The 20,404-nt window shown below is 48.7% G+C and overlaps 1 long non-coding RNA gene across 1 annotated transcript in view; it reads right to left on the bottom strand.

Annotated features, from left to right (window-relative positions):
• Positions 1 to 978: 978 nt before the first annotated feature.
• The window catches only part of LOC115524898, a 22,400-nt gene continuing 2,974 nt past the window's right edge, over positions 979 to 20,404 (bottom strand). Inside the window, exons 2-3 of the long non-coding RNA XR_003972262.1 lie at positions 8,304 to 8,535; positions 979 to 1,399 (exon numbers count right to left, since the gene is read on the bottom strand). This is a non-coding gene — a long non-coding RNA (uncharacterized LOC115524898). The remainder of the gene's footprint in view (positions 1,400 to 8,303; positions 8,536 to 20,404) is intronic.

Here is a 20,404-nt window from a genome sequence, read left to right as displayed (position 1 = left end):
TTCCGATTCTGTGTCTCCCTCTCTCTCTGCCCCTCCCTCGTTCATGCTCTGTCTCTCTCTGTCTCAAAAATAAATAAACGTTAAAAAAAATTAAAAAAAAAAAAAAGAAGATAAAAGTTCAAGCTGAGGAGGTGGGAGGGAGAGCTGTGGATGACACCAGAGGACCCGCAGCGAGGCCTGGTGGCGGAGGGCTGGAGACCCTAGAGCATAGAGAACGTGCAACCCCTTCCTGGGGTCTCTGCACCCGGCAAAGTGCCTCAATGGCAAAGATGCTTCCCTTCCCGAACGCCTGCTCTGGAGTGGCAAGAAAGAGCTTTCTGGGATCCCAGTGGGGGTGGGGACACAAATCAGGCTGGTTGGGGAACCCGGAGAGGCCTGGCAATAGGAGGAGGGGATACAGAGTGATGTCTGGGGACATCACCCAGAGTGATGTCTGGGGACATCACCCAGAGTGATGTCTGGGGACCTAAGGAAGCAGAGTGGGACAGGTGTCACAGCAGTGAATGCAGAATTACGTGGCAGGGGTTAGCACACAGACCAGCCACCTTACACCAGCCTTGCACGCCCCATTGGAGGGAACCGGAGGAGGAGGAGAAATGGGTGCCCCCCGGCCATGGATGCTGGGAGAGCATGTCAGAGGGGAGAGGAGAAGAAGCCTTAGCTGACTGAGCTTGAGAAAACGTGACCTTGACGGTTCATCTCAGACTGGCAAGATTCAGTTTCACCCCCAGGACAGAGGGGTTTGGAGAGTTCAGTTCCGTTGGAGAGAAGTCGTTGGCCTCTCACACATGCGCTGCTGAGCCAGAGCAGACAGGTCATTCTCTCCACATGACATTCAAGTAACACAGAATGTTCGCTAACGTGTGGTGAGAATTTGCCAGGGGCCCGGCACCGATCTAACGTTTTGCTTGGGATTTAGGTCCAGGTCCTTCGTTGCAGGCAACAGAATCCACATTAGCAAACTCACACCGAAAGGCATCTATTCAAGTTTATTTATTGGGTTCCTTACGGACTTTTGGACATGACCAAAGAACCAAGCTTGAATGCTACTCAGACCCAGGACAGTACTGGACAACCCTCGGGTCAACAGAGCCCCCAAATGCTCCAGCCCACTGTGTTTACAGAAAGCCCTCTGTTGCTCACAGCTGCAAATTGCCACCCACGGGGTTTGAGACTGAATGTACAAAAATCCTGTATTTCCCCGGAAGACCCAAGACCAGATACATTGTCTCTGTGCTTTTCAAAAAGGCCACTCTCCCAGCCTGCGGCCACCTTCTTCCACTGCTCATTTCCACCTCTGAGTCCCGAGTGAACACAATGGATTCGTGGGTCCCCAATGCAGAGGAGTCCAGGGAACTGGGTTTCCAGCTTTCCAGATGCCACAGTACAGGCAGGAAGCCTGGAAAGGAATCGGGATAGGTGCTGAGTCAGCTGTGCGTGCGATAACATTTCCATTTTCCAGATGAAGAAACTGAGTCTTCTGAGTGAGTCTTTTGATTCTCCTTGAGTCTTGATGGTCAGGAAGGAGCCCCACTCCTCCTGGTTTAGAAGAACTTGAATTGTTTCACTGTTTTCCCTTAGCACATAAAAGCCCCCAGGTGCAGCATGTTCAAAAGCATCCTCCCTCAGAAAACCCACCCCCAAATCAAGAAGAGGTCACAGCTCAAGGACATTGCTCCTTCTCGGGACCACTGTAATATCCCATCTCTCCTGAATTTTCTCTGTAAGCTACCACCTGCCTTCTCTGCTGGCTCCTCTCTTGGGACCTCTGGCCCAATTTTTATTTGCTGCCCGAGTTCTTTCAGTTTCCCTTCCATTTCTTTGATGTTTCCCTTTGTGTCTGTAACTGCAACTCCTTATCTAACAACAAGGAGGCTATGATTTCAGATTGAAGTCCTTATGAAATTGCCTCTCGACTCACCTTCAAAATTGTTCCCATTTGATACTTGAAGCTCTGCTTCCTCTCCCCCTGGCTCTGTAGAACAGTAGCCGCATTGCAGGATGCATTTCTACAAAACAGTTCAGGCGTTCGCCCCTTCTCCCCGAGGCTGGGCAGGACTTCAGTCTAACCGTCCTGGGGAGCGCTCCCTCTGTTTGGGTTCAGCTGTGAGCTGGCTGGACGGTGACGGTGCCCTGGGAAATTCTCCTGCCGCCAGCCTACTCCTTGACTTTCTCCTACCTGGAGGCACAGGTGGGGCCTCAGGGAAGGACTTTCATCGGGGAAACATCATTCATAGCAATGCCCCAAACCAAGCAAAACTTAAAGGAGGAAGGGAAGATCAAACAATCCTAAACGTAGGAAGTCACTCACAAACACACCCTGCGTTCCCGGAGTGGATTCAAGTCAACAAAGAGCGCTCAGATTTGAGTTCTAAAAAGGATCCTGCGTCTACCCAGAGGTGCAAGGCGTCTTTGTGACTCGGGCTGACACCATGCCCTTTGCCCTCTTTCTTCTGTGTGACCAGGACGCTGGCTTCGTGTAAATGGCCCTTGTCCCCACTTCTCGAGAATAGTGAGTCCTTTGCAGCCCCATTGGGCTACCGCAGTTTGGCCCCTCCCAGTGAGGGACCCAGGGTTTGTCATGTGACCTAGCTCTGGCCAATGGGATAAGGGAAGCTGCCATAGGGGGCTTTTTTTTTGTTTTTTTCCTGGCCAAAAAAGTCGTAGCAAGTCTTTTCTCCATGTTCTTTACTGTATTCGATGTAGATTGTAACTCATTGAACTGAAGCTGCCATCTGGTGACCAGGAGGAAAAGGCCAAGAGAACTTCAGGGATGGAGACCGAGAGTCCTGTCCTTTTGAGTTTCTTCTTATGTGAGATCATTAAATATCTTTACTGGTTATGACGGGAGTGGGAATTTTGTTTTTTTCTGTAAATGGCCAGCCAGTAAATACTTTCAGCTTTTCAAGTCAACGACTCAACCTTGCCGTTGTAGTGGGAAAGCACATATGAGCAATATGTAAACGAGGGAGTGTGACTGGCTTTCAACAGAACTTGATGAAACTGGACTTTGAATTTCATGTAGTTTTCAAATGTCCTGAAATATTTCCTTTTTGGGTTTTTTAAAACTGTTTAAACTGTAAAGATATTCTCAGGTCATGGGCTGCACCAAAGCAGGTGGCAAGCCGGATTTAATCCCTGGGTTGAGGCATTAATCAGTGGGTTTTCAGTTACTGGAAGCTGAATGCCTTCTAGAGGATTCTAGCATCCGACTTTCCATTTCACAGGTAACAAAGCTGAGGTCGAGAGTGGGGATGCCCAGCTAGTCTGTGTCAAGGCTAATAAATCTAGATCCTAAAATTCTTGGCAAGTCCAGGATGGTCCCCAAGATACAACACTGCTTCCTGTGCATTTAGACACCGTTTATGGCTGGCTTTTTTCTGGGCTGTGGCATTTTCCTTTATGTATGTAATTGCATTTCGTTCACACAAAATAAATCAAGGGCCAAGCGGGCACTTCTACTGAGGACCTATCACATGCCAGGCACTTTACGTTATTTAATCGTACAAGTGTGGGGTAGAGATAATTAAGCCTAAGAGAGCCAACCACGCCCTGGTTACCCAAGAGCAGATGGGGGCTCCAGTGCGACCCCGCCCTCCCTGCCATATCTGGCTTCCTCTCAGGCTCCGGGGCTGAGCACTGCGTGTACCCTAATGCAGAATCGGTGGCCCCTTCTCTTTGCCCATTGAATACGTGCAAGAGAGCCCTAGCAGAGCATTCAAAGATACTTTTTCCCCCCTTTCTGAAATTTCATTCTGAGAGTGGGCTGCTTTTCCCAGTTCTGGGTGGAACTAGAAAACCGACGGGGGAGGGGCCGGTGGGGGGCGGGGGGAGGGAAGGAGGAAATAATGCGGTTACACTCATCATCGTGGCCACTAGAGGGCAGCAACAGGCCATGTTTCTGAAATAGCTCATTGCCTTTTCTCCCTCGTTCCACGGAGTTCATTCCCAAGTTTATGGGAAACTTGGGGAAGAATATGTTTCAGTCTTTTATTCCAACATCCTCATTTTTCTGATGGAAAAATCAACCTCATAGGGGCCTGCTTCTTTTAGGAGCATCAGACATCGGTAACGTTAAACCAGCAAATAATTGAATATTCATTGCCACAACTGTTATAACGCCACAATTCCTGCGTGGGCGGCGGAGGTGCAACAGGGGTGGAAAAGCGGGGTGCCTGCCTGCCCGGAGGAGCACATGGACAGTAAGAGGTGACTGAACCAACTACATTGTCAGCGACTGTGGGGGAGGGGCGTAGAGAGGAAGGGTCAGGAACCAGCGCTGTGTAGAAGTGACATTTCCCCCAATCTGCGGATGAAAAGCAGCCAGGCTTTGAAGGAACCAAGGGACAAGAATTCTGGGAATAAGGACCCACAAGAGAAGAGGGTTGCACTTGTGCTAGCCGGGCGGTGTGGCTGAGTGGAGTTGGAGAAAGAAGGAGAGGTAAGGGTTCAGTGCTATGGTAATGACCGTGTACTGAACATTCAGTAGGTGCCAGGCACTGTGTTGGGTGCCTTGTCTCACTGCATAACTACCACAAGTCCATGGCTTACATACTATTATTATTCCTATTTTGATAGCCTCAGAGAGGGGCGCCTGGGTGGCTCAGTCAGCTAAGCAGCCGACTTCGGCTCAGGTCGTGATCTCATGGTCCGTGAGTTTGAGCCCCGCGTCGGGCTCTGTGCTGACAGCTCAGAGCCTGGAGCCTGCTTCGGATTCTGTGTCTCCCTCTCTCTGACCCTCCCCCGTTCATGCTCTGTCTCTGTCTCAAAAATAAATAAACGTTAAAAAAATATAGTCTCAGAGAGGTTAAGCCACTTGGCCAAGGCCACACAGACCAGCAGGAGCCTTGCTGGGATCTGCACCAAGGTCTGTTCGACTCCAGCACCCAAGTTCATCCTCACTATCCCAAACAAAGACAGAACAAAGACTAGAACCCCGAGATCTCTTCCCCCGGCCGGGACCGTCCCCGCAGTGTTTCCCCCTTGCATCTCAGGAAAGCCTCCCTTTACTGTCAACCCTGGGCAGGGAGGCAGGGGTGAAGGCAGACCTTAAACAATAGAAAGGAAAAGCTTTTCTAGAAAGAGATTATTAAAGGTCCAGAAGAGAATTCTCAAAACTCACACCAGCAATCGTTCCCTTTCAAAAACAGTGCTTACAAGAACACACAGCTCTCGGAACGCAGAAACAGACTCCTGAGAACCAACAGAAGAATGCCTCGTGTCCATGAACGCTGCCTCGAAGCCTAGAAAGTCAGATAGCCAGCCTTTGACCTGAGCCCACAAATGTACAAAATTGTGGGCGCTGGCGTGACCCACCCCAATTACAGATCTGCCTTGCAGAGTTCCCGTCTGACTTTTGATGAATGAAGAAAGCCCTGGAACTGCCCGGCGTGTCTTTGATGGCTCAGGTCTGCGGTGTTGTCAATGGGGAGAGGGCTTCGAGAGAAGGGACGCTGCAGAACAGAGCTGGGTCTCCTTCCCCAGCCTGGCTCCCGGCCTCCTTCCTGTCCCCAGGCCCTTGCTACATCACACGGGGAGCCAGTCTGTCTCTTCTGCCCCAGCTCCACCTGTCGAAACTCTTCCAGCCTTCAAAGCACAGCCCCATTGTCCCAAAGCTGCCGCCAACACTTTCTCCAGGGCTCGCGGTGTCTCCTGCCCTCTGCCCATCCTCTTTTATGATCTGCACAACAGAGCTTAATTCTTGTTCTGCAGGACAGAGACACAGCCCTTGGAGTTAGAAAACCAAGGCCTGGGGCGCCTGGGTGGCTCAGCTGGGTAAGCGTCTGGCTCTTGATTTCGACTCAGGTCATGATCTCATGAACCGTGAGATCCATCCCTGCACCCGGCTCTGCACTGGCGGCACGGAGCCTGTTTGGGATTCTCTCCCTCCCTGTCTCTGCCCCTCCCCGCGCTCACATGCGGGTGCGTGCGCGCCCTCTCAAAATAAATAAGTAAATATTAAAGAAAACCAAGGCTTGAGTCCCAGCCTCACTTGGGCAGGCTGCGTGGCCTTGGCCATGTCACCACACCCCCAGAGCTGCTCTCAGCCAGGCTGGGGGCTAGCTCAGAGGAGCAATGTCTCCCCCCCCCCCCCGCCCCCGTATCAATGCCTGCGTCGGGAGAATGGGCATCACACAGCCATTGCCCCAGCCGGCTGCGAACAGGAAGCAGAGTAACACATACAGGAGCTGCTTGTAAATTTGAATGTGCCGGATGCGCTTTGTTCCCCCATGGTTGTCTCATTTCTCCCTTCTGCAAATTGCAGGTAGAATGCCGATTTATTTCAGGTACATTCCAGCAGAACAGGTGCGGACAGCTGCTAGCAGCTTGGTCTCTGCGTGCGGTCATTCTGCCCGGTTTTTCATCTTGCCGCTGCCTTTCTCCTGCCTTTGGGACCCTGGACGAGTAGCCTGAGCTCTGTGCCTCAGTTTCCTCATCTATGAAATGGGAGGTGATGACAGTCCCTATGTCCTAGGGCCATTGCAGAACTCATTAGGTACCTGGGGCTGCTGCAACGATTTGCCTTAAACTGGATGGCTTACAAGAAATTTTTTCACCATTCTGGAGGCCAGAAATCCAAGACCAAAATCGGCAGGGTCGTGCTCCTTTCGAAGGCTCTAGAAGAGAAGCCTTCTTTGCCTCTTCCAGCCCCTGGTGGCTGCAGGCGTGCCCTGGCTCGTGGTTGCATCAGTCCCAAGGACTCTCGGCATTGCACGTAGGGCCCACCTGGATAAACCAGCAAGATCTTGAGATCCTTAATTGCATCTGCAAAGTCGTGTTTTCCAAACTCGGACGTATTCACGGGTTCCAGGGACTGGGGTGTGGACACGTCTTTTGGGGGCCATGGCTTACCCCGCTACAGCCCAGAACGGATGTGTGTAAAGTGCTCGGCACGGCACCAGGAGCCCCATAAGCGCTCAGTTGACAGGGACGATTACTGTTATGCACCCAGAGGTTGTGTCTGGGGTTGAACTGTGGAGACTTGTCCAACACAAGAAAGCAAGCCAGATGTAGCAAGATGGGTCACCCTTTCCCTGCAGGCCTCTAGGGCTGGCGGCCCGACTTGCCACGCTGCATTTTCTAACCTGACCAAACTCGTCTGGGCCTTGGATTCCCCGGATTCTCTCTGTTCTAAACAAGCTTTTTGCAGAAACCACCAACTGTCTCAAAGTCTGTAGTTTTATTCGCTAAAATCAGTCTTGAGGTGACCGTGGGCCAGAGGAGAGCAAGTTATGAAAGAGACCACCGGGCAGGAGAAATGGCCAGCAAAGAAGCGACCCACTTGATGGGTCACCATCTTGTTTGGTCTCAGGCCAGAGCCAGCTTGGCCTCATCAGGTAATAATGGACATCGGGTTTATAGGTCAAGGTAGTTTTTCACCGAAAAAAAAAAAAAAGGAGACTGGTTTCACCCGAGGAGTCAGTTCCGTGGCTGAACCGGGTGGGGTGTGTATGAGCATCAGGGGTACATCTGGTTGCAGGAAGAACAGGAAAAAAAGAATGGCCTGGGCCTGATGAGGGCGGGAGGCTGAGGGAGGCCAAGAAAGGCCCGTGGAGGTGAGTCTGGGGTCCTGACTCTACTATGGTAAAGTACAAAGAGAAAGGACGGCTACGCTGCTTCCAAACCTGAAGGGCCATGTGACTGGTCAGAGCCTCAGTGTTCCCAGCTGTCCAATGGGTATCATAGCAGGGAATACCCCATAGGGACGCCTCTGTGGATACACACGTGTTGCTAACTGGTTCCTGTCGTTACGCCCACTATGACCAGGACAAAAAATAGTGGATGGTGAAGGCACTGTGGGGGTGACTGGTTCATTCTAGGACAGTAGAAAGACCTGAGCTCCGAGCTACGCCTGCCTGTGGTCTGGGATGGAAAAGGAGCAGAAAGGCTGCTTCCATAGTGCGGAAAGCGTAAGGGGAGGCCTCTGTGCTAGCTGGGAGGGACAGTTCTTGAGCCCGTAAAGCACCTTCTTTCCCAGAGCCAGTTTGAGGACTGGAGGTAACACCAAAAGAGTCGTATTTCATGACTGTTGTGTGACCCTATCTTTTCCCCTAGAGAGCACCCCCCCCCCGCCCCCCAGAGTAACTAGCGGCCAAGGTCATTGCCAGAGCAGCCATGTGCACAGCGATGTCAATATGGTGTCATCGTCCCCGGGCCGGTGGAGCCAGGCAGTCACCCAATGTTGGAGCACATTTACTCACTATTCCTTAGCCCTTCACAGAACTGAACTACAGAGAGGAATGTTCACACCCCCTTCTCCTCACCACACCAGCTTCTGGGACCCTCTTCCTCCTGAGGCCTACCTTGACAGATGTGGGCTTTATTGCAGAGAAAGCTTCTCACATAGCTGACGGGAGAATCTTGAGAAGGAAGTACGATTTTAGCAAGCCTTTCTTTGGTGCCGTGGGTTCAGAAGGACTATGGTAGTTCCCTTTCCTGGAAAACGGCGACTTGGCCCCAATGTCATTATTGTCTCTTAAAGTTGAGAAATACAGGTGACCCTCCCAGCCACCCTTTAGATCTGTGGTAGTGAACCTGCAGAACACCAAACACAAAGATAATATCTTGAAGCAATAGGGGAGACAAGACTGTTACACAAGAAAGACAATTAAATTGACATCCAACTTCTCTACAACCTTAATGGAAGTCAGAAGATGATAAGGCAGGGTCTTAAAAGTGCCGAGAGAGACTGTCAACCTAGAGTTTCACAAGCAGTGAAATGATTTGTTAAGTTCAAAAGCAGAAAATCACAAGACAACACTGGATATTAACAGACCCCCCCCCCCGTCAAAAGATTACAGATACTTTCACTCCTTCCTTGCTGATTTGGATGCCTTTATTATGTTTTCTTGCCTAATTGCTCTAGCTAGTATTTTTAGTACATTATTGAATAGCAGTGGTGAGAGCAGGCATCCTTGTCTTATACCTGATCATCAGGGAAAAACTCCCAGTTTTTCACCATTGAGTATGATGTTAGTTGTGGGCTCTCCATTAGTGCCCTTCTCAGGTTGAGCAATTCCATTCCTAGTTGTTGAGTGTTTTTATTATGAAAGTTGTGTGAGATTTTATTAAACACTTTTGGCATTAATCCAGGTATTTTTTTTTCCCTTCAATCTGTTAATGGGGTGTATTCCATTGCTTTGTGTATGTTGAACCATCCTTGAATTGCTAGGATAAATCTCATTCGGTCATGGGTATATATTCCTTTTTTTATGTTTATTTATTTTTGAGAGAGAAAGAGACACAGAGTGCGAGTGGGAGAGAGGCAGAGAGAGGGGGAGACACAGAATCCAAAGCAGGCTCCAGGCTCTGAGCTGTCAACACAGAGCCCGATGCAGGGCCTGAGCTCGCAAACTGAGAGATCATGACCTGAGCCGAAATCAGATGCTTAATCGACTGAGCCACCCCGGTGCCCCGGCTGTATATTCCTTTTAATATGCTATTGGATTTGGCTTGCTATTTCTGCATCTATACTCATAAGGGATATTGATCTGTAGTTCCTTGTCTTTTGATGTCTCTGTCTGGCTTTGATGTCAGGATAATATTGGTCTCGTGTCCTGAGTTAAAAAGATTTCTTTATCTTCTATTTTTCACACTGAAGAAAAAATTGCTGAACTATATTAAAGGGGATTTAAATACATGGGAAGAAAATAGATCGGAAGACTTGGTATTACACGATGGCAATGATCCCAAGGGACCTACAGATCCTATAGGATCTCTATCAACATCCCAGCTGCCTTTTTGGCAGAAATGCAAGAACTAATCTGGAAATTCGTACGGAATTGCAAGGGCCCCCAAATAGTCAATTTTGGAAAAGCACAGAGTCAGAGGACGCTTACCTCTTGATTGCAAAACTTACTACAAAGCTACAATAACACAAGCGGTGGGATACTGCCATTAGGATGGGCATAGAGATCAATGGAATAGAAGTGAGAACTAGAAACAAACTAACCCCGTAAGGTAAACTGACTTATGCAAGGAAAATGCCGAGATGATTCAATGGGGGGAAAGAATAATCTCTTCAACAAATGGTGTTAGGACAACTGATACCCATGTGTGAGACAGTGGAGCTGCACTCTCATTGCCCACCACATACAGAAATGGGCTCAAAATAGATCAAACCCAACAGCGACAACTGACACTGTAAAAACTCTCGGAAGAAAACACAGGAGTAAGTCTTTATGACTTTTGACTTTGCAATGGTTTCTTAGACATGATAGCAAGAGCATAAGCAAAAAAGAGCCCAAGAAAGAGATTAACTGGACCTTGTCAAAATTGAAACCTTTTGTGCATCAACGGACGCTGTCAAGGGAGTGCAACTTGTTACAGAATGGGAAACTTGTGACAAATCCCGACAAGAGAGTCTAGCACCCAAAATATGTTAAGAACGCTTACAACTCAAAAAGAAAAAAAAAAAAGACTACCCAATTTAAAAATGAGCAAAGGACTTGAATAGGCATTTCACCAAAGAAGATCTGCAAAAGGCCAACGGGCACATGAAAAGATGCAGTCCTTAGTCATTCGGGAAACGCAAATCAAAACTGCCGTGAGATATCACTTTGTACCCACTGGGATGGCTAAAATCAACAAAACAGAAAATAACAAGCAACGGAGAAGATGTGGAGAGGTTGGAGCCCTCACACGTGGCTGGCTGGACTGTAAAATGGTGTGGCCTGTGGGAAAGAGTTTAGCGGCTCCACAAAAAGTTGAACGCAGAATTACCATATGGTTTGGCGACCCCCCTCCTAGGAATAGACCCAGAAGAGTGGATAGCAGGTGTTCAAACAAAACCTGTGCACAAACTTCATAGCAGGACTTTTCAGGATAGCAAAAAGGTAGAAGCAACCCAAATATCCATCAACTGATGAGTGACTAAAAATGGAGGGCATCCAAACAATGGAAAATCACTCATCCATAAAAAGGAATGACGTACTGATACATGCTACAACACGAGCCCTGAAACCGTTATGCTAAATGAAAGAAGCCAAACGCAAAAGGCCATATATTTGATAATTCCATTCATGTGAAATAGCCAGAGTAGAAAACTCGATAGAGACAGAAAGCAGATGAGTGGATATCAGGCGCTGGGTCAGGAGGGAGGGAGGCATTAGAAGAGACTGTTTCATGGGCATGGAATTTCTTTTTAGGGAAAAGAAGAAGTTCCGGAACTAGGTAGTTGTGAAGGCTGCGCAACATTGTGAATATGCTTAATGCCACCCAACTGTACCCTTTTAAAATGGTTAAAATGATGGGGGGCGCCTGGGTGGCTCAGTCGGTTAAGCGTCCGACTTCAGCTCAGGTCATCATCTCGCAGTTCGTGAGTTCGAGCCCCGCGTCAGGCTCTGTGCCGACAGCTCAGAGCCCAGAGCCTGCTTCCGATTCTGTGTCTCCCTCTCTCTCTGCCCCCTGCCCTGCTCACACTCTGTCGCTGTCTCTCAAAAAGTGAATAAAAGTTAACAACAAAAAAAAGGGTTAAAATGATACATTTTGGTATATTTATTTTACCACCAAAAATGTTTTCCAATAAAGGAATTTTGCTGTATTATATGCATCTATGTTGACATTACTGGCTGGTGTCTTTTAGAGGAAAGATACGACTCTGAAACAAAAGCATACCAGTTTCAAAACTATGGCCAAGTGAATTAAATTTGCAAACTAGATATTATTAGCAGCGAATTCCAAGAAGTATTGCATACCCTAAGTTTATGACCATCAACCAAGTGTTCTTCCTATTTTTCTTACGCAAACCTACCCGCCCTTACAGCTCTCCAGTTTGCGAAGGAATCCCTGGGTAAGACAGTCTTGGGGTTGGATCCACTGGGCTCTCTCACTTTGACAAGCCCACGGGCGCGTGTACATTATTTTTCTCTTTTGTCTCTTTTTCAATGCCTATATTGTGTAAAAATTGAGTATTTTTAAAACAGGACATTTAAAAATAGCCATTTAAATAGAACGCAAAGATAGAGCAGGTGCAAATGAAGAAACCCAGTGCAGACTCCCTCGTGACCTTGGCCGGTTTTTCGAAGCCAAAGCAGACACCGAACAAGAGCCAAAGCTAGGCTCTCAATTTCTCTAAGCCCAAGCTTCTGGGATACTACAAACCTATATACCACCCCGGCACATTTAGAAGACACCATTCTCCTGTGAGAAGAAAATAACCACGTAAGAGAAAGAGAAAGAAAGAGCCCCCCCCCCCCCCGCCCCTTTTCAGAGATGTAGGAGACCAATAGATTTTCCTCTAAGTAGATGGACACCTTTTCTTGGAAACTTTGGCCCTGGGAAGGAATGGAGGAGAACTTTCTGGTGGAGCAGAAGAAACAACCCTCTAAAGGCAGAGGCCAGGCTGCTCTGGGGAAGGTTGGGAGTAGAGCACAGCGGCTTTGCTGAACCCTTGAGGCCACAGAGGGCGAAACCCCCGAACCTGCCAGCCATTACAGGCACCGAATTTCGGTCCCGGTGAGAGACACTAATTCCTTCTGGACCCGCAAGGAAGGCCATTCCACCGGCCCTGATCTGGGGTGAAGGAGAGAATGGTAGGAGTGAGAGAAGGGACTGAAGGTGGCCCTGGACTGGACACGGGCCTGGAACAGGGCTGTGATTGGCACAAGGCTCCGGGCAAGGGCTGGGAACGGGCCCTGGGGTGGTGCAGAGGCTGGGGCCAAGGATTCATTAGCCTGAAATTGGACTGGGAAGAATCCACGAATAGTCTGGTGGGGAATTGCTACCAGAAACCATGACAGCAGCCACCGGGGGCCTGCTGCACAGAGAGGAATCCCCAGAGGAATAAGTCCGTATCTGTGGCAAATGGCTCCCCGAGGTCTTGGGATTTGGGGCAGCTTCTTGGGTTTGCTCCAGAAGCACTGAGGGATTCCGTTGTCGTACTCATCAGCAAGTGACTCTAAGGTAGTCCCAGGGTCCTGTCTGTACTCTGGTTTCAGTTTCTGGTTTTTGGAAGTGGTCCTGCTCTTTTTTCTTTCTTTTCCCCGAATGTGAAAACCCGCTCTCTTTGTGACTCGTATTTCCAGGAGCTCCTGGACACCAGGCCTGAGCTGCCCGGCCATACCCTGTCCCCAGAGAGAGGCCTCTCATGGACAGAGAGAAAGCAAAACACAGGAAGATCACAAGGGATGTGTCCTTGGCAGATGCCCACACCAGGAGAAGGCCAACAAGGATAGACCTTTTAAAATGTACCTGGGCGGAGGGCAGAGGGCGGGGGGCAGGGGGGTGGCGCCTGGATGGCTCAGTCAGTTAAGTGGCTGACCTCGGCTCAGATCATGATCCTGAGGTCCATGAGTTTGAGCCCCGCGTCGGGCCCGGTGCTGACAGCTCAGAGCCTGGAGCCTGTTTCCGATTCTGTGTCTCCCTCTCTCTCTGCCCCTCCCCCGTTCATGCTCTGTCTCTCTCTGTCTCAAAAATAAATAAACGTTTAAAAAAAAAAAGAACCTGGGGATGGGGATGGGGGTGGGGGTACCTGGGTGGCCGTCAGTTAAGTGACTGACTCTCGATTTCAGCTCAGGTTACGATCTCACGGTTTGTGAGTTCAAGCCCCAGGTCGGGAGGTGTACTGACCGTGTGGAACGTGCTTGGGATTCTCTCTTTCTGCTCCTCCCCTGCTCTCTCTCTCCAAATAAATAAAAACTTAAAAAAAAGTAAAATAAAGGGGCACTTGGGTGGCTCAGTCGGTCAAACGACCGACTTCAGCTCAAGTCATGATCTCACGGTTTGTGGGTTCCAGCCCCGTGTCGGGCTCCTTGCTGACAGCTCAGAACCTGGAGCCTGCTTCCGATTCTATGTCTCCCTCCCTCTTCTGCCCCTTTCCTGCTTGCCCTCTGTCTCTGTCTCTCCCTCAAAAATACACATTAAAAAAAAAAATCTTTTTTTTAAGTAAAATAAAATAAATAAATAAAACATACCTGGGATTTGTTTTACTCGGGTACGTTAAGACACACAGGCACAGAAATGACTGTCACAGGCCTCTAGAAACAGGGGCCGTGGCATACCACGTGGATTGCACGGGGAGGAACCAGCGCTGGTCAGGAGACAGAAGGTGGGAGGGGGAAGTTGGGCAAGAGCCTTCGCCGCGGTTTTTGCTAGAAGAGGGGGCCGAAGCCAGGTAGCCAAGCTCAACAGGTTTAGGACCAAGTAGTTTGAGTAATTCCAGTGCGCTCCGCGGTGTAGGGGCTGTCCTGAGTGGTCTGGTACCCGGCCCTGGAGTGAGTAGGACAGGAGAACATCGGTGGTTCACCCTGTGACAGCTCGGTGAGGGAGGCATTGGCGGGTAAGGGCTCTTTGTTAGTTCCTTGCTGAGTGTGCGTATGAAAGGCGCCCTCCTAGGCAACAGATTCGCTATCTCAAAGACCTGGCTAGCCTGAGAGGGGCCTCTCTCCCCGTCAGTGAGGCCCCAGATGCCAGAGCATCAAGGATACAGAGAATAAGGGGGCGCCTGGGTGGCTCAGTCGGCTGAGGTCATGATCTTCGGCTCAGGTCATGATCTCACAGTCCATGAGTTCGAGCCCCGCGTCGGGCTCTGTGCTGACAGCTCGGAGCTCGGAGCCTGGAGCCTGTTTCAGATTCTGTGCCTCCTTCTCTCTCTGACCCTCCCCTGTTCATGCTCTGTCTCTGTCTCAAAAATAAATAAACATTAAAAAAAAAAAAAAGAAAAAAAGGATACAGAGAATAAGAAAATAGAATTAATAACAGCAGATGTGAGTGGTCCCCGCCTGGGATTTTCCAGCCAGGGAGGCCCGCCTGCAGGAGCTGTCTGGGGCTGTGCTCTTGTGGGCCGGTGTGCGGGCCGAAGGGGGGCAGGGGGGGCAGCCTCGGTGAGCGGGGTCTGGCGGTGGGGAGTAGAGAGGGTTGGTGGGGGGCAGTGATCGGCAAATGAGGTGATGATGGGTTCAGGTTGGGACACAGGCTCTAGGATCTGAGTGTAGCGTTGGGGGCTGGGGGGAGTCAGGGCTTGGGGGGTGAGGGGTACGGGGCCTGAGCCGGAAGGGCTTTGGAGGAGGAGGCCTACCACGTGGTAGATGAGCAAGAAAAGTGGCAAAGGGAAGCTGGAAGGGGGGGAAGGGGGAGGCCAGAAGTGAGGAGGCTGGGGCTGAGGAGCTGCGGGTGCCCCCCCCCCGGGTCACCGCAGGGGCAGCCTCATTACAGGCTCCCAAACAGCAGATGGCTCACTGTCGCATGCCTGGCAATCTCGGGGCAGCTGCTGCAGAGAGCTGCGCTCAGCCTGGGCTTGACCTGATGGCTGCAGGAGACACCGGCTGTGGCCGGGATCAGAACGGGACAGGAGGGCCTGGCAGGGGTCACATCGCCCCCCGCCCGGAGCTCTCAGTACACTTTTCACACCTCAGCCTAGAGTTTTCTGTCTCGCCCCCTTCCCTGTGGCTTCCCTCCAGAGACCCCACCCCCCCACCCCCTTCACTTGGTCACTGGGATTCTGTAGGTCAAGCTAGGAAAAGGATCAGGAGAAAGGGAGGGGAGGGGACCCATCTCTCCCTAACAGAAAGCAGGCGGAGTGCCACCCCGGCTTCTTCTGGACAAGCTCTGCAGGTGGGAGTCCACGTGACCCCATGAAGGCAGGAGCAAAGGGGTCTTACAGGAGGCCCGGGAAGACTCGTCCTTTCGCGTGGGACCGAGAGCCCCAGGAATTAGCACGCCGGGTAAAAAGGTCATTGCGGGTAAGAGTGAGACTGTCGTATACAGTGCTGTGCCATTTCCTAAGTGCTTGCACGGGCGGTATCCCCCGGGAGCCTCACAAGCGCCCGGTGCCGCTGTGTCCGCCTTCCTCTATGGCTCACAGCGCCGCCCAGCGGCGAGACCCACTCCCAGCGCCACGGTTCTGTCCGCGGCGAGCCACGGAGGAAAGGGTCGATTTAATTGGAAAAACTCCAGAATCAGGGTCAGGATTCCAGAATTGGCTACCAGTTAACAGGGAATGTTGAGCAAGCCGTCTCCTGCTCGAAGGCTCAGATCTTTCCGCTGTAAAATGGGAGGATTGGATTAGATCAGAGTTTGCTGCACCGGGCTCTGTGGGACGCTATGTCCCAACAAGATGGGGCAATTTAGGGGAAAAGGTCCAGGGTCAGTTGTGGAAATTCTGACAGTGGCCTGTCTTTGCAATTCAAGTGACATTAGGGTATTAGGAACTCTAAAAAGCCCACAGTAAAGAAACCTCTTTAGGGGCGCCTGGGTGGCGCAGTCGGTTAAGCGTCCGACTTCAGCCAGGTCACGATCTCGTGGTCCGTGAGTTCGAGCCCCGCGTCAGGCTCTGGGCTGATGGCTCGGAGCCTGGAGCCTGTTTCTGATTCTGTGTCTCCCTCTCTCTCTGCCCCTCCCCCGCTCATGCTCTGTCTCTCTCTGTCCCAAAAATAAATAAACGTTGAAAAAAAAATTAAAAAAAAAAAAAAAAAAGAAACCTCTTTAGTTTCTTTCATCTGGTATCTCCAAGCTATTTTGACCTCAGAACAGTACCCTCCCTATTTTGTGGGAAATCAATTAAGATCTTGAGGAATATAATCTTTGACAGATTACTCTGGGAAGTTATGAATGAGGTGATCGCTAAATGCCTATTAAGCTTTAAACATCATAGTTTTGGAAATCGAGAGTCCAACATGAGGGGATAACATCTCGGTTCAAAATGAACTCGTTTTAAGATCAATGGCGAGTTGAAACCAGGATAAACATCAGTGCAGAGCCCGCCAGCAGGTGGAAGGAGACGCCCAGCCCAGCTCGGGGAGAGCAAAGCCCAGCCCACACGTCCCAGGTCCTTTCCTGGCTCCCTGCCACACCATGTCCCCTTCTCAGTCAGGAGTCTGGACAAGAGAAGGAGAGAAAGAGCCACCTTTGTTTCTGCCTAGTGTCCCAGAAGGTCACCTGCTTTCATTTTCATAAGAACATTGTTATAAAAGGCCCTTCCTTATTTAAATGATGATTTTACAGAACTGATCTCAGTTGGGCGTGTTCCTATTTCGGTTTCTTTTTCCAACTGAGAGAATTGTTTTACGCTGACGTGTGAACTAGACCGCTTTCATCGTTCTTGTTCCTTAGCCTGCTGTGTGGCTGATTTTGCTCATTTGTTCATTCGCAGTTAATATCTGGTTAGATGTGAAATACACAGAGAATCATGATGGCTTTGCAGAATATGATGAAATCTATGTCCCAAGAGGTGTGGCCAAGCAGATCTTTCATTGTATACAAAGTGGATTTTTGACTCTTACTCGTTTAAAAACACAAGCATTGGAACAAGAAGATGTGAGCCTGAGAATAAATTCGGAACCATCGGGAATGAATTCTCAGATGCCCACATCGCCTTGGGAGCACATTACACAGAATCCCAGGGCTGAATACCCTGCGCCTTCTTAACTAGTGATCTTGGGCACATCGCTTCATTTGTCTGTCCTTCTCTTTCTTAACCTAAAATGGGGATACCGATACTCCCTTCCCAAGGATTGTAGTGAGATTACATAAGACTGTGTACAGAAGAATCAGCATATTACATGTACAGAGCATATTAATTCTGCAACTGAACTATATGAGCAGGTCAAAAAAGTCTAAAGGAGGGCATGGAATGAAAAGTCCCTCCCAATTTAGGATAAAATATAATTCAAAAATATAACAATATAATATAATCATTCTTTGGAACAGGAGAAGTAATTTAAAAACTCAGATGGAAGAATAAATATTCAAGAATGCCAAGAAAAATTTTGAAAGGTAATCGTAAGGAGGACCTCACCCTAGGAAATAATAAAACTTAGGCCTTAAGGTATCACGAAAAAGTAAGTCTGATTTTGGCACCAAAATACACAAATATATCATTGGCTCAAAATCTAGAGTCCAAAAATAGACCCAAGGGTACGTGAGCACATAATGCATAATAAAGGTGACATTTCAGCTCACTGGGCCGAGTAGTTTATTTACCAAGTGGTGCCAGCATAAATGGTTCTTCACCTGGATTGAATAAAGTTAGATCCTTTCTGTCTACTGTCTGCAATAATAAATTCCACGTGGGTTAAAAACTTAATGTAACCAGCTAAAACTTTTAAAAATTAAATTAAAAGTAGGTGTGGATAGTACCTAATTAGGTAAGGTATGGACACCCGGGAGCCGCAAAGATAAGGCAGACCGATATAGTTTTGGAAGTACTCAATTTCTCGCTGTAAATAATAACAGCACAGAGTTGAAAGACAAAGACGGTGCTTGGGAGGGTAAGTCGATAATATGTATGCTAGTTAAAAGAGTGATTTGTAGAGATTTCCTACAAAAGGATAGGAAAATGACAAATAGCCCAGTTGGGGACACGAGGAAGAAGAAACTTCCATTTTCATAAATGTTCTGGAACAAGTATCAAAACAAAAACAAAAACAAAAACAAAAACACCACTTCTCGGGACACAAAGACCTAAAAGTGCTTGAGACAGCGTAAGTAAAATATTTTTGAAAGCATGATTTAGCTGGCAGGAAAAGTCAGGGAAACCACCAGAGGGCAGGAATGACAAGAAAATGCTAACCAGAGGGTAAACAAATGCTGGAGTCCTCAAAAAATGTTCCTCGAAAACTGGAAACTAGAACTTCCCTTCGATTCAGCAGTCCCACTCTGGATATATGCTCCCAAGGACCGGCATCAGGGTCTCCAAGAGATCTCGGCACCCCGTGTTCTCTGCAGCATTATTCCAAACAACCCGAGGCATGGAATTGACTTAGGTGTCAGTAGACAGATGACTAAGTAAAGGAACCATGGTATCTACATGCAATGGAATATTATTCAGCCCGCAAAAAGAGGGAAGTTCTGCCATTTATGACAACATGGATGAGTCTAGAGGACATTATGCTGAGTGAAAAAAGGCACGTTAGGACAAAAGCTACACAATACCACTCATGTGAGGAGTCTTAAATCGTCAAACTCCAAGAAGCAGGCAGTAGAATAATGGTTGCCAGGCCCTGGGGAAGGGGAAATGGGGTGGTGTTGGTCAAAGGGTACAAAGTTTCAGTTATACGAGATGAGTAAGTTCTAGAGATCTCCTGCACAGCGGAGTTTCTATAGTTTAACAATGTTTTTTTTGTTTGTTTAGAAATCTGCTAAGAGGGGCGCCTGGGTGGCTCAGTCGGTTGAGCACCCGACTCTGGGTTTTGGCTCAGGTCATGATCCCAGGGTCGTGGGATCCAGTCCCGCGTCGGGTTCCACACTAGGCATGGAGTGTCCTTAGCATTCTCTCTCTCCCTCTCCCTCTGCTCCTCCCCTGCTTGTGTGCAAGCACTCACTCTCTTTCTCTCTTTCAAAAAAAAAAAAATCAAATCAACTAAAATAAAATAATAAAATAAGTTAGCTAAGAGAGTAGACCTTTTGTCATGTTCTTATCACAAAAAATAGTAATTAATAATAAATAAAGAGGGTGGGAGGAAACTTTTGGAGGTGTTGGAGTATTTATGGCATAGATGGTGGTGATGTTTCCATGGGTATATATTTATGTCCAAACTCATCAAGTTGTATAGATTAATTACGTACAACTTTTGTGTGTCAATTACACCTCAATAACATGACTTTAAAAATCAAATTAAAGAGGTGCCTGGGTGGCTCAGTCGGTTAAGTGTCTGACTTCGGCTCAGGTCATGATCTCTCAGTTTGTGAGTTCGAGCCCCACATCGGGCTCTGTGCTGACAGCTCAGAGCCTGGAGCCTGCTTCCGATTCTGTGTCTCCCTCCCTCTCTGCCCCTCCACCACTTGTGCTCTGTCTCTCAAAAATAAATAAAAATGTAAAAAACATTTCTTATACCAAATTAAAATTTTTTTTAAGTCTTATTTATTTGAAAGAGACAGAGGCAGCGCGAGCAGGGGAGGGGCAGAGAGAGAGAGAGGGAGAGAAAATTCCAAGCAGGCTCCACACGGTCAGCGCAGGGCCCGATGCAGGGCTTTAACCCGTGGAACTGTGAGATCATGACCTGAGCCGAAACCAAGAGTCAGACGCTCAACCAACTAAGCCACCCAGGTGCCCCACATTAAAAACCTTTTTGAAAAGATATCTTTTCATCCTTGGTGGCTAGAGACTGGGTTTTAAGAGACCAGGAAATAACAAAAACAATACACAGGACCTAGAACCCAAGCAGGAGAGATGTCATGTTAGAGACCCCACATGAAGCCAAAATTCCAGAAAGGAAGGCATGGGCTAGAGCATACCTTCAATATAGAAGTCAGAACGTTTGGGTTGTGATCTTGCGGTTCGTGAGTTTGAGCCCCACATCCTCCGGGGATCCTTTGGTCTTCCCCTCTCTCTGCCTCTCTGTCTGTCTGTCTGTCTCTCTCTCTCCATCAAAAAAAAAATAACTATTAAAAAATATCTAGATTATAAATAAGAAATTCCCTTCCTAGGTATGTGTATCTGTCCACCAAGAGACATGTACCGGGATAT

The sequence above is a fragment of the Lynx canadensis genome, chromosome D1 (genome assembly GCF_007474595.2).
Source record: "Lynx canadensis isolate LIC74 chromosome D1, mLynCan4.pri.v2, whole genome shotgun sequence".
NCBI lineage: Eukaryota > Metazoa > Chordata > Mammalia > Carnivora > Felidae > Lynx > Lynx canadensis.
The sequence above is the reverse complement of the archived record's forward strand: the minus strand, read 5'-3'. Positions and strand labels throughout refer to the sequence as shown.